Raw genomic sequence first — 11,909 nt, 5'->3', positions numbered from 1 at the left:
TTTTAAATAAATTGCTAGATTTCTTTATACGAAATATCAAAGAACTATACCTGCAATTGCCTGCACTTCGCCATTTGATATACGTGAAATTAAATGAAAAAACTGTGCCCAATAGAAATAAGCAGGTATTATATAAACACATCTGTAGGTCATTTAGAAATTGCTATCATCACTCTTTTCATTAAACTGACATGCATATATTTAGAAACTACTTTTCAAAAACCTAATGAAAGACTGTCCTTAATAACTTCCCTTTATGTTCACCTATAAATCAGCATTAAAATCTTTTACATAATGAAATGCACATTCTTGGCAAGGAAAAAAAGGAGGTTTCAATTTTGTCTATTATTTTTAAAAATGTGAGCTGAAATGTGTACTTTGTTTGCTTATATCATTTATACATTTGTTGTCCTTATATATGTGTAAAGGTGTTTCCTTCACATTTTGATTCTTATACGGTTATAATTTTCTTGTGTTACATTTGCAGTAGCACTGAGATGATTGAATTACAATATAAAAAAGAAATACATGCTTAGAAACAAAAATTCATACACACATCTATGAGGAGTATAAGTATTTCATGTGAAGATTCTCAGGTTCTCAGGGCGTCTTCTTTGAGTTCATTACATACTTTAAATATATCATTTATGCCAACATGGTGTCATGGACAATATCTAAATTTGTACATGAGTTACAAGAACTGTTTTCTGCCTGAGTTCTAAGTCTCATCAACGCCTGTGTTTCATCCTGTATTTATGGAGTCCCTAGCTTACACAGTGTTCTATGGCAGTGGAGGCATTAAATTTTTAGTCAAATAATTGGTTTTTGTGATCATATCAAGCAGAATTTCTAAATAATTTAATCCTTCTTGTATAAAGTTTTATATAAAGTCATTTCATAGTCTCTGTATATTGAGAAAGAAGACAACCTACATAATTTACTGAAATGGACATCTGTTACAGGTGAACCAATGAGGTCATTTTTATTGAAATCTGTGGGACAATGTATGCAAGCCAATTCTAATGCAAATTGATACTAACTTCTATTTAAAATACCTGTGGGTTCAATTGATACCATTTCATGTTGAACTACCCTAGAGTTAAAGTCTCCAAACACCAATCTGCCAATGCTAGCAATTCAGAAGTCTAATTTGAAGGCTAAACTGAGCCTTCAAATCATGTACATCTTAACATATCTGGTTTTCTACTATTGATTATGTAAAGGAATGTAAGGCCTTGATTCTATATGTTTATATGGACTATAGAAGCACTTGAGAGAATCTTCATTTGTGTCTTTGGTTGCTGTCATCTTCATTTTTTTTTCCATTTATTTTTATTAGTTGAAGACTAATTACTTCACAATATTGTAGTGGGTTTTGCCATACATTGACATGAATCAGCCATGGATTTACATGTATTCCCCATCCCGATCCCCCCTCCCACCTCCCTCTCCACCCGATGACACAGATGTACAGAACAGAATTTTGGACTCTGGGGGAGAAGGTGAGGGTGGGCTGTTTAGAGAGAACAGCATTGAAACATGTATATTATCTAGGGTGAAACAGATCTTCATTGTTTTATGCTTATAATATGAACTGACATGTAGTGGACATATAAAGGGGTTCTTGAAGTTTTTCAGTGTATGCAAAAATGGACATTGAAATGTGGAGACTTGTTTATGTAAAACTATTAAACAACAGATAGTTTTTCAGAGAAATATGCTGTGTGTGCCTCATTAGAGTGGAATTACTATTTTATGACTAAAAGGGTAGATTTTAAAAATAACAATCAAAGAAACACTCTATAAAGTGTTTTTCCTATAGCATCTTTATTTTTGCCAATTAAATTTGGAAGGACATGTAATAAAAATGATTAAATGCACATTATAATAACAATGCACATTCATTTCTCATTTTTAGTTTACCTTTGTTTTTAAAATCATGCTAGTTATCTTTGAAGGTGAAATCACAAGCTGTGTTTTCAAGACATGTTTTTCCTCAGTAGAATTATGTCATGGGGAAACACTATGGATATCCATCAAAGTGAAACCTACAAGGACATAAGAGCTCGTTATTACTGAACATTCTTTGTAACCTTCAGATGGCTTCAGAGTTTCTGTCACAAAATGGCAAGCAGAATGAGAAATTGAAGCACATCACACACTCGAAATTAACATCACTACATAAATTATGGCTTTTATATAAATCTAAAAGGATCTATTTTTTACATTAATACAATGAATTATTGCAACCTCCAACCTTTGTGATAAAATGTTTCAGTGAGTTCAAGTTCAGTAAGGTCAGTGCTGGCTTCAGGTTGACATTATTGATTGAAATTTGCTAAAGCATCCTGGCAGATACAACGCTATAACTTCAGTCAGGAAACCAAGCCAAGGAACATAACGTTGTGGTTTTGATGCTTGTTCTGGGTAGCATGCTTGTTCCTACTGCAAAAACCTAGAAAAAGCAAGAAGATAATCAAATGTAGAATTGTATAACACTGGTAAATGACAGGTAATATTGTTCACATACTAAAGCAAACTTTGGTAGTACATGTGTGGTTAGGTATCACATGAGTTTCCATTTTTAATAAGTCATTTTGATAAATGAATATTTTATTCTTATTTATGTCCTAAAAAATTAAAGCTTAAAAATGGGTAGTGTGACAGTTTTCAAATTTGTGTCTGTTCTATATATTATACATATATATATAATAAAGCTATATATACTGTATATATTTTGAGAGAGTATACATGGAGTTCTTTATGGATGAAGAATTTGAAGGACATTTTTTTTCTTTTGACATTATCCCCTCTTTTAAACAAGGTTGATGAGATGATGGAAAATATTTGAATGAAGGCTGCAATCTGCTATGATGGAAGAAAGCTTTTCTCTTTGCCACCCTGACTGATACGGTTAATGTGTGCGCCTATGACCTTGGCAATTTTCAACAAATGTACTTGAATAGGAGAGAACTATACTTCAGGCAAAATATCATAGCAATCAAAACCTTTGGTGGTTAAATTGACTAAAAATATTGGCCCATTATTCAATTTATTTCATTTCTGTTAGTAATAGCCGTGGATGACAGAGAGATTACTGGGTGCTTTCATTGAAATGTATAACAGAATTCAAGTTTAAAGAAAGTAACCTACTACTGATTTTCTGAGGGACTTATCATTAAAGTGATATCCCTTTATGTTGTTTATCCATTGTTTGTTTACTCATGGAATGGTAATAAACTACAGAGATGACATTTGGAAATACATAAGTGGAATATTCTAAAAGGTGGAGCAATTTGCATTCCGTCAGGCATAGGCATAGACCTGAGATCCACGAAAATGGGTAAACTCTCACATTGAAAAATTTAAATAGCAGTATTTGAACTTTTTCTTCTGTGAGCAGCTCTCAGGCAGATGAACATTCCTATAATTGAGATTATCATGCGTGTTCTGACCCTAATTGGGGAAGTTTTGTATTAGGTTCACACCAAGCAATCATGGAAGCAATTATGGGCACTTGTCCTAAGGCTGCCATAGCCCAGGTGCCGCTGCCTGATTGTCATTTGGTAATTACCTTGGTCCTTCCCAGCTACTCCTTAGGATCGGTTAAATGATGCAGTATACTTCAAGTGAAGTCTCCCTGGAAGTACAAGTAAATAATTATTTAGTTTGCTGTTTCATAAAGGTGATGCCTGCTTCACCTGGAATGTGCAGATGTATAATGAAAATTGTCTTCTGAGGAGAGCTGCACAGAAGTCAAATTGGAGATGAAATCTTTGCAATTAGCTACACAGTTCCTTTTGAAATATAGAAAACACCTTAAATAATAGTGATGATAGAGGCATTGCCAACTTAAGATTTTTTTTTTCCCAAGTCTTTGAAGTCTGACTTTGCAGAACAGATTGTAAATCTCTGGCCCATTACACACCTGCAGAGATTTTGGTGTTTTATTTCTCTTGGGTGAAACTGCAGAAGCCCAAACCATGTTAATCACTGTCAGAACCAGTTGTATAAAATGCCAAAATGCAGTGAGCCAAGTGTTTTATAATAAATATGACAATACAGTCAGAACGTTGTTTTGTTAGGCTTGTTATTTGTCGTAATTTTTCATTTGTAGTCTTTGAAAGGAGAAAGTGCTAAAGCGTTTATCAGAAAAAAAATTTAACCACAGGAGAGATGTCACCATACTTTATAAATAAGACTCTTTGTATCCTAATGAATTAAAATCAAAATAGATACACTCATATAATAGTAGTATTTGATTTAAATGCCTTAAATTTGCCTCTTTTAAGGAAATTCATGTCAAATATTACTACAAATTTTATCTGTCACTCTATGAATGACATAATTAATAGTAAAATCAATATTTTCACTATATAATTTCATATATATGTATATTTTCTTATCTTTCTTTTAATTTGTACCTATATCTTAGACTTCTACTAAATAATAAGAATAAAAATTGAGGCATATAAATAAAAATTTTAATCTTCTATCAATGTTCATATTTAAAATAGACATTGAAGTAATTAGATTTAAAATTATTACAACAGTTTAGTTATCTCAAAGGCTATTATTTTTTTTATATAGCACCCTTACCTGTATTCTTCACTGATTTCTCAAAGAAAACATATTTTGTGACAAGGAAATTTAATATATCATATCATAAATTGTTATGTCTAATTCTTTTAATAATTTTACTTATGGCTGTGATGGGCCTTTGTTGCTTTTTATGTGGGCTTTGCCTCCTTGCAGAGAGTGGGGGCTATTCTCTAGTTGCAGTGTGTGGCTTTCTCATTGCAGTGGTTTTGCTTGTTGAGGATTACAGGCTCTCCACAAGGGCTTCAGTAAAAAGCTGATGTGACCCCTGGACTCTAGAGCCCAGGCTACATACTTGCAGTGCATGGGCTTAGTAGCGGCGCATGTGGCACGTGGGAAACTTGATTCAGGGATCGAACCCACGTCCCCTGCATTGGCAGGTGGATTCTTTACCACTGATCCACCAGGGAAACCCCCCAATTCTTGATGGATGCTTTGACATGTAACATCCAAATTAAGTAGCATCCATATATATCACATCATGTACCCTCCAATTATACCATTTTAATGACATCATTAAATTTTGAGAAAGACTGCCCTTCTTGTTGAATAACCAATTACATAGAAGTAAAATATTTTTAGTTCACTTTAAGTCAACATTTGTTTGTTGCTAACCAACTCATAAGGAAAATGTGTTATTATTTCAGTTTCATAAATATTTATTTTTTACCTGACACTAAAGTAATATGCAGAAGTGATACAAAAGAAATAGAATATACTCTCCTGAGCTTTTTTATTTAGAAATACAATAACACCAAGGCTTAGTAAGTAAATCACCCTTTCCATGTGTTTCCACAGTGTTAAAACTATTTTGCCATTGTCTGTAAGCTGCTTGGAGACAAAAGAAGATCATAAACTCCTTGGGAAATGACCCTATTTCTTCACCATTATATTATTAGCTCCCAGGGTAGTGTCTGGCAGTAATACAGGATCAAATAATATTTCTTTCACTGAGTGGGTTGATTAAATGTTAAATGCTATAAGAATTAGGGAAAAACTAATGGAATACAGAGTACTTACATACTACATATATTTCTAAGGTCAGCATTATATGCATTATGTGCTGGTCTATCTACTTTTAACCCTATGACTTGGATCAAAAGGAATGAGACTCAAATAAATGTGGTTGTATAATATGAGTCTTTGTTTACTACCATCATGCCCCTAAGGCTCCTCAGTTCAGTTCAGTTCAGTCTCAGTCGTGCCGACTCTGCGACCCCCTGGACTGCAGTATGCCAGGCCTCCCTGTCCATCACCAACTTCAGGCGTTTACTCAAACTCATGTCCGTTGAGTCAGTAATGCCATCTAAACATCTCATCCTCTGTCGTCCTCTTCTCCTCCCGCCTTCAATCTTTCCCAGCATCAGGGTCTTTTCCAATGACTCAGTTCTTCGCATCAGGTGGCCAAAGTATTGGAGTTTCAGCTTCAACATCAGTCCTTCCAATGAACACCCAGGACTGATCTCCTTTAGGATGGACTAGTTGGATCTCCGTGAAGTCCAAGGGACTATCGGCAGCCTTCTTCATCACCACAGTTCAAAAGCATCAATTCTTTGGAGCTCAGCTTTCTTTATAGTCCCAACTCTCACATCCATATAGAACTACTTTAAAAACCATAGCTTTGACTAGACATACTTTTGCTGGCAAAGTAATGTCTCTGCTTTTTAATATGTTGTTTAGGTTGGTCATAACTTTTCTTCCAAGGAGTAAGCATCTTTTAATTTCATGGCTGCAGTCACTATCTGCAATTTTTGAGGCCCCCAAAATAAAGTCCCTCACTGTTTTCCCATCTATTTGCCATGAAGTGATGGGACCAGATGCCATGATCTTAGTTTTCTGAATGCTGAGTCTTAAGACAACTTTTTTATTCTCCTCTTTCACTTTCATCAGGAGGCTCCTACAACACCACATGTACCATATACTTATATAGCGATACAACCTGGAGTCAGGAATCTGTAGTAGAAAGTACCTGAAATCAATTGCTATGACCTTCTCAAAAGTGTGGTGAGAGTTGCAATAGTTTTTCTTCTGATCTCTATTCTCCTCTTTTCCAATAAATACCTTTCATTCTCTGCCCAATAAGGTAGTGAAAGAATTTTAATTTATTTTTTATGTAAGTTGAAAATAAAAACTAAGAAAGAAACATTTTAAATTGAGATCAGTTCAGATTTCTTGTCTAATAACCAGTGAATGTACAATATGTTCTCTTATCTCAATTATGTAAATGATCTTTTTATTTCTGAAAACTATAAAAGACTTAGTTCCTAGTTTCTTTCTCCAGATAACTTAGCCTATTAACCCCTCCCACTAATACATTAATATCACATCTCCTAGGCAATTATATGATATTTATATAAGACATTGCAGTATATTTTCACCAGTGAATACACTTGCGATTATTCTCTTATGATTTCGTATGTTTCAATAACCACATTTGAAGTTATCCAAGTAGATCATAATAACTAATAGGCACTTTGTGATCAGTTTTTATCTTAAGCCTTTCATTTGCATATGTAATAATTCTTACAGGGACTATATGAAATAGGTACTATTATTAACCCATTTTATAGGTAATAAAAATAATGCTTATTTAAAAAAAAAAAACCCTAACCCTTGGACTGTAGATTATCTGCACTAGATTCTTTTGTGGCTTAGGTGCACTTTTAAAGGACATACCCTGGTTTGTTAAACAAGTCTTCTAAATTTCATGCATGTTACCTAACAGCACTTGAGTTTTAACATAACATCATTAATTATATCCCAACAGCATTTAGCAACTGAAGTAAGTAATAGTATAACAGCAGGGACATAATGTAAGATTTTTTGTAAAATTAGAAGCCTAGTTAACTAATCAGTTGATTACTCTAACTACTTCAACCATCACCTTATCAGTCATGCTGCAAATGTAGCAGAGGAGAAAAAAAAAAAGTGAAACATATTAGAAATATAATATAAAAAAGGAAAATAGTAAAAGGAAAATGAAACCATTGAACATAGGAGAAGTCTTTCAAAGAACTAGGAATTTAATATTTTTGTGTAAGAAGATGAAAAGTAAGCTATCACAGAAACTTTATAGGCATATGTATTTGAAAATAAAAAGATATGCTGATGTCTTATTTTCTTTTTCGAATTTGTTAGTGTTTTTGTAGTTTAGTGATATAACATCCTGGTATGCTTTTAAGGGAGAATATTGTTTGGCTATCTCTATATTAAATATCAAAATTACCATGCATGTTGTTTAAACTTTGTAAGCAATGTTATTAAATTAATTCACTATGAATATTTTGCCTTGAAGTGAGAAAATAGAATTTTAATATATTTGAATTTAAAATATCATGCCACAAACACAAATTTTTCAATGAACTAGAAGAAAAGTTTGGTATTTTGATGTCACAGGATTTGGAATATTTATCGCTACTGAAAATCCCTTTAAGCAAATAAATAATAAATAAGTTCACAACATTAAAGCATTGATTTTTATTGCAGTCACCGGCTCTTTTTATGGAAAATGCTTCCTACACATCTGACTCTGTCCCGGCTTTCATTTAATTTGCTCTTACTTCTGTTGTCTCCTTCTCCTAGAATAACAGCTTATAATAATGAACATGATATTTGGTTAATGAAGAATGCATTGCATATTCGGAGATCTACATATTTATGTGACCTTCTTTTGTTCATAAATGCTAATATTTATTGCTTCTTTGTTGAGATTTTATTTTCTGTTTTGTGGCAAACAAAAGTATGATTAGTGAAGCTGTAAAGTTCTCATGGTAGCTGCCTGTGTTCCCAAGATAGCAGCATTAGTGTCTACAGAAGCAGCTAATGCTGTTTATCATTACTGACAGAGGCTAGGAAGGTCCTTCTGTGGCTTTTATCTTTCACCTTGCCAACAGAAGTTGATGAGCTTTCTGATTTAAATTCATAGGTGATGGTTCAGGATTTACATGCACTTCACATGGACAAGCACACAGGTAAACCTATCCTGCTGATGAAGACTAATTAAAATCATCCTAACACTCTAATACTGGATATCCTTATGAAAACTATTACTTTATCCATATTTAATGCCAAAGTTGCCTTATGAGAACATGAAATAGAATAGAGTTCATGGAGAAATTATCCCATTCATGCCTTAAACAGGGTTAATTGCATTCTGAGTGACTTTTTCAGGTGTATGAAAAGTAATGAATGTAAGGCACATTCTTAATATGAAAGTAAGTTTTTAGAGTTAGGAATATTGAAACAAAGCTAAAGAATTCCAATGATATGACTCACTTGAGTAATACTGATCACTTTTTTCTATATAAGTATTTTCCAAAGTGTGGTTCCAGAAAGAGATGCTGGATACCACCAGAAAACTAAATTTTGAGGTCAGATATATTTGGGGATTTGAGTAAAAGTTTAAGCAGCTTTTAACATTATGAGAATATTCTATATTTAAGAGAGTAATGACATTGTGATTGTCCAAAAGTTTAACTTGATATCTAGCATTTTCTAAATTTTTTAGGAATCATTTTGTGTAGCTGGTTTCCCATGGAACGATAATAGACATGTTCTATCATTGTTGCTAACTCAATGTAGCATTTTGAATAAATCTCCATTCCTATCACTGCTTCTAATTTGAATGGTTTCCTCTTGCCTGAAAAATAAATGCTGAACTTCTTACTGGAAAAAATAGGAAGGTACCTGGTCCAGCTCTGTCCTGGTCTTTGACCTTATAGCACATGGGTCAGTCTGCTCTTTGCTTCACCCATGCTGGTGTTTTCTTCCTTTAAGCATGTCAAGTTCTTTGGCCCTTCAGTATCTTTCTAACTTTTTCTCCACCTGGCAGGAGGCTCTCCTTTGAACCTCAGTGTCCATTCTCTCCCTTCAGAGTGATCTTCCTTCCCTTGTCTTTTCTAAGGTCTGCGGTTTCCACTGATCCCTCTCCTGGCACTCCTGTGTAGTGCTTCCCACTTTCTAAAATTAGCTTATGTGTGACAGTAAGCTGTGTAAGGACAAGCTATATTTATCTTGTTCTTCATCAGATCTCCAGCAGCTGATGGCGCCTGCCACAAAGTGGGTATTCTGAACATATCTTTGAATGAATACTCATGATTCTCTCATAAAAACTGAGAAAAATTGGCTAAGAGGAGAGATTTTCTTTCCCTTTTCATTCTTCCCCAAAAAGTAACAACCCAACAAAAGAGAAACAAGGTGAACAGAGCAAGTTACTTTTGGGAAATAAGTGGTATTGACTAATTAAAAGCAAACATCAGTGTAATATCATATTAACTATGAGAAGGTTGTATTTTGAAGCTTTTATTAACGAAGATAATATAGTGAAGAAAAATGATTAAAAACATAGTACTAAGAAACAAGCAGCATGACTTTGCTACGTTTGCAATACTAGTAATATTTATTTTGTTGATAATAATGATAATAACATAATCAAGTGACTTCAAAATCCAAAACTGACCCCAAAACTTAATGTTGTTATTTATTTACAACTTCAGGAAGATTGCTTGAGTGTTTCTAACAAGGAAACACTGTTATCTAAATAATATGAAAACTTGTCATACATACCAGATAGCTTTGCATTCTTCTAGAACGTATTTTTAAAGTAACATAACCCTTTAAACATAGTTCTATTTGTTTTAAACTGTAGGTTTTAGACTAAGGCAAAAATAAAGGTTTATATTTTCTTAACTAACTGAAGAAAAATAACTTTGAAAATAAAGGTCAGCTGTTTTATTTTCCTTTGGGAATTGATCTCAGTTTACTCTGTGATGTGTTTCTAGGCTTGAGAAATGTAGATGGGGAGGTAAACTCTTTGACTTTCATGTTCAATTCTGAAAACATTTCATTTTAATGCAATTTTGCTCTTGCTTTAATGATATCAGCTGTATAATCTCATTTCTTTTTTGCAAGAGAAAAGCATCAGAATAAAGGGAATAGCTTTTAGTAATAGCAAGACACTCCACAAATCAATATTATACCCTTCAAAGGAATCTGAATTCACAGGATCAAGAAATTGTGACCCACAAGATTGTTTTCTTTTTTCATCAACAAAAATACATTTTATTCAACTTGTTATGTTTTTGGTGCTCCATCAAATTCATTTTATACTACTGGCAACTGTTACACTATAAAGACTAAAACAGAGTCTTTTATTCTATAACTGGAGTCGATGCCACATTCAGCTTTCATTCTTTCCTGTGACCCATCTCATTCTCTGACATCTTTTGAAAAATGCACATCATATGCTAGAGAGCTTTGAAAACATTCCTGTTTTTCAATCTGTTTGTAGAAGACAGCAGCAGCTGAATGAATGAGTATTTCTGGAAAATATGATGCTTAATGAAAAGCAGATTGCTGAGTCCCATTTCAAAGAGTAGAGTTTAGATACCTTCTCCATCTGCCTGCTGATGCAGGAGATGCAGGAGACACTGGTTCAATCCCTGGTTCAGAAAGATCTTCAGGAGTAGGAAAAGACAACCTTAGTTCTAGTGTTCTTGCCTGAAAAATGCCATGAGCAGAGGAGCCTGGTGGGCTGCAGTCCACAGGGTCGCAAAGAGTCAGACATGACTGAGCGATCACACCTATTAAATAAATGACCTTGCTTGTTCGTTCCTGGTGGCTCAGATGGTAAGTAGTCTGCCTGCAGTGCAGGAGACCAGGGTTCGATCCCTGAGTCAGGAAGATCCCCTGGAGAAGGAAATGGCAATCCACTCCAGTATTCTTGCCTGGAAATCTCATGGATGGAGTAGCCTGGCGGGTTACAGTCCATGGGGTCACAAAGAGTCGGACACGACGGAGCGACTTCACTTTATTATATGCACATTAATATGGATTGTAACATTAGATCTATAAGAATATAGATGTGTGTTGATATTGTTATAATACATAGATAACAATATAAACAGCTAATAATATTTAATTAGGCATCATATTTTGGTATGAAATGAGTAAAATATAAATATTAATTGAAACTATCAGCAGTATTAAATTTTCAAGAGCATAAAGCTTCTTCTGCCCACCATGAAAAATAAGAAGTCAGAGAAATGAGCAGGTGATCCTTGATCAAAGATTTAGAATTACCACACCTTTTCAAGATAATGTTAAAATGTTATATAAAATATAATCAGTTCAGTTCAGTTGCTGAATCGTGTCCGCCTCTTTTTGACGCCAGGGACCGCAGCAAGCCAGATAATCGTTAAGATTTTAAAAATGTATACAAAACATAAATATGATATCTTTGCTTTACAATCAGTGTAAAATGTCAATATTCATTATGTGAATCAGAAAAAGAATATCAGCTATGTTAACAG

General features: G+C 33.9%; 1 long non-coding RNA gene across 2 annotated transcripts; it reads right to left on the bottom strand.

The window, feature by feature from the left end:
* Positions 1-2,174: 2,174 nt before the first annotated feature.
* On the bottom strand, positions 2,175-9,493 carry LOC136152472 (uncharacterized). 2 transcript variants are annotated; one of them, XR_010660211.1, is made up of 3 exons: positions 9,286-9,493; positions 3,575-3,640; positions 2,175-2,455 (listed from the first exon to the last, which is right to left on the bottom strand). It is a non-coding gene; the product is annotated as an uncharacterized lncRNA (long non-coding RNA). The 2 variants fall into 2 exon arrangements; XR_010660212.1 differs by lacking the exon at positions 3,575-3,640.
* Between the last annotated feature and the right edge of the window lie 2,416 nt (positions 9,494-11,909).

Source organism: Muntiacus reevesi, chromosome 21, assembly GCF_963930625.1.
Source record: "Muntiacus reevesi chromosome 21, mMunRee1.1, whole genome shotgun sequence".
In the NCBI taxonomy this organism is placed as follows: Eukaryota; Metazoa; Chordata; class Mammalia; order Artiodactyla; family Cervidae; genus Muntiacus; species Muntiacus reevesi.
Note: the sequence above shows the minus strand (reverse complement) of the source record. Positions and strands in the feature narration are given on the sequence as shown.